Below are 2994 nucleotides of genomic sequence, written 5' to 3'. Positions count from 1 at the left end.
TAGGTGTAAAGCTAAACAAAACTCTACCTTTTTCAAGAAACTTTACACAGGTAGTTTTTCCACTAAAAAGTTTTCCTAGAATACATCCCTTGATGGGAAATGGAGGAATTACAGGTAGTGAAGATCTGGGTTTTGAAGGATAGAAAATCTCCATCAGTCTATGAAGCACATGACCCAATATGTTATTATTAAGAGGAGATATGTTTTCTCTGTTCTCTTCAGTTGGGCACCATTGCCCTGTCATATTCTGTATAAATAAATTATCAAACAGTTAGGCAATAAATATTGTATTTCAACTTACTATATATATGTAATTATATAAACAATCATATAATAACCAAATATGAACAGTACTAATATTAAAATATTTTTACATTAGAGCCTCGTTAAAAGATGTAATTGTCGTAATCATTAAGTTTTTACTGCTATTCACTAAGACCTAGGTGAGAGACAAGTACTCCTACAATCATTTTTACAGATGTCTAGAATAATTTTTTAAAATCCCATAAAGACAAAAAGTCCTCTCACTAATACTACAGAATAAATGAGCTATACCTTTTTGGAATATAAACCAATTATCCAAGCATTCAGCACTCCAATGAGGGGCAGTAAAACACGCATATCTTTGAAAATTTATACAAAGATTTAAAATACATTCATCTCCCTAATACACATTCAATGGTGATACATTCAATAGTGACAACAAGAGAGAATCTTAAAAACCTTAAAAGAAACACTAGAAGCTTCTAGTTGAGTTAAAATATAAAAATATACATAATATAGCTTTTACTGACAATTGCAGCTGGAGAAAGATGATAATAAAAGTTTGTAATCAGAAAAATTTAACACATCTTCTGCCACTGTATTACTGCACCCTATAACACTAGGAAAGTAGTATGACGGACATGTGCTATTTATGCTATGATAAGAACCTTTTAGTATGCAGGAAAATACTAGATCTGTTTCAGTTATTAAATGGCACAACTGTAGACAGCTGTTTGCTAGATACGTGGGTTATTATTACTCCCAGTTAGATTCTGGCTTGTTGTCCATTTAGGATTCATTTAGGGTTCATTTAGGATGCACGTCATTGTACAATAAAGTACACCCTAAATGTAGTAGTAAATGGAGTCAATGTTGTAGTAAAGGAAAGTAGTAGTAAAGGAATTTCAAGTTTAAAAAAAAAAGAAGAGGAAAAAAATTCACTATGAGGATAGATAAGAACAGGCATAGGTTTCACAGAGAGCCCTATCCTTGGAAATATTTGATAGCTGACCAGAAAATACAAGGAGCAATCTATTCAGAAGTGAGATCCACTTGAGCAAAGAAGTTGAACTACATGACCACAAAATCCCTTTCAATCTAAACTATTCTATCATTCTACAAATTAAATATTTAATTACCATGAACAGCAACATGTAGTTTCATTCAAAGTTCTACAGAAATATATTATACACATTCATGTTTCAGGTAGAATATGTATTTTTCAGACCTTGTAATCATAAGTTATATATTTTTATAGCATATATTCTAATAAGAGTTTACTTTGAACATATATGCATTAGGTAAACTAATTTCATGTATCTTACTATTACTCTAAATGAAAATACAACCTATGTTTAATCAGCTAAAAGCAGAAAAAAATATTTCTGAGTTGTAAAATATCTCCTCCTTAAAATATCTCAGAGGGTGTACTTCTTAATAAGTTGTGGAAAAGATTAGTTTAAAAAAGTTAAAATCCTTGATCTATCTGAACTATTTTCCTTAAAAAAAGGAGAGATCAATTTTTAAAAATTCTATCCAACTTTGGTACAAATTAATTCTAAATGGAGTGGGTTTCTTATTTGAAGTATTCACCTCTCAAATTTCTTGTCTTTTTAATCAGAAGATTGCTGGACCATACTCGTCCTTAGTTAAAGTAGGTTATCTGTCAGAAACAAGTTTTCAGGTATCCAGGACAGAGTTACCTAATTCCTGGTTAACGCTCTCAAAAAAAACCTGTAAATTATTTGATATTTTGGGTGCTGCCTACTCTTATGTTTAGTGTGGGTTTTTTTGTTTGTTTTTTTTTTCATGAATTGTATTTATTTATGAAGTGATTAGGCATAATTGATGTTGTGGTAGTTTTCAAATATATATAAATATATATAGGCTTATTCTAGTGCAGAATTACTATCAGCAACAGGCTGATAGTACATACTTTTTTTCTTTTATATTATCAAATATGCTTCTTTAACTCAGCATTCTTATTAAAAACTTATCATACTTGAGACATGCCAGGCTGCCAGTGCTGGGCTTTTTTCTTAGGTGAAGAAATCATGATAAACATTGCCAGAATGCCCGGACAATACACTTTCAAGATAGAATAGTTTGAAAATTATCTATTCACTTAGGTTTTCAGGTGACATGAACGTGGATTGATGCCAACAATTTTACACAAGTCACAAGGTATTATTTTTGGTTAATACACATTCAGAAAAGTGTAAGATTAATAACATCTGGAAAAAAATAAGTATGTGATGTACATTTGCAATAGTCTGGTACTGAAAAAGAGGCTTTAAATGTGTCAGTAAATGTTTAACACCTTTACTGGACTTATATTGAAAGAAAACTACTAGATTCTGCAATACAAATAATAATATGACTGAAAATAAGCAATTTTCTTTTTCTCCCCATTTTTTTCCACACCCAAAGAGAGTGATTATGAAATTTATTATGTGAGTTGATATGGTATGAACGAGTAGCTTATAATTAATCAGAAAAACATATTTTAAGATTGACACCAAAGATAACTGAGCTGTCAGGCACTTACCACAGCTGCTAACAAAAACTCAGACTCACTGCAAAAAAATATACCAGTTGATTCAGGGAGTTGGTAAGAACACAAACATATTGTGATTATAATTTCCCAAAACTTCAAAAGACAGATTATTTGCAATGACTTACATGTATTAAACAGATTTTTTGAAAATACTGGTGTTCTGGTTGGTTGTT

The sequence above is a fragment of the Meleagris gallopavo genome, chromosome Z (assembly GCF_000146605.3).
Source record: "Meleagris gallopavo isolate NT-WF06-2002-E0010 breed Aviagen turkey brand Nicholas breeding stock chromosome Z, Turkey_5.1, whole genome shotgun sequence".
NCBI lineage: Eukaryota > Metazoa > Chordata > Aves > Galliformes > Phasianidae > Meleagris > Meleagris gallopavo.
Note: the sequence above shows the minus strand (reverse complement) of the source record.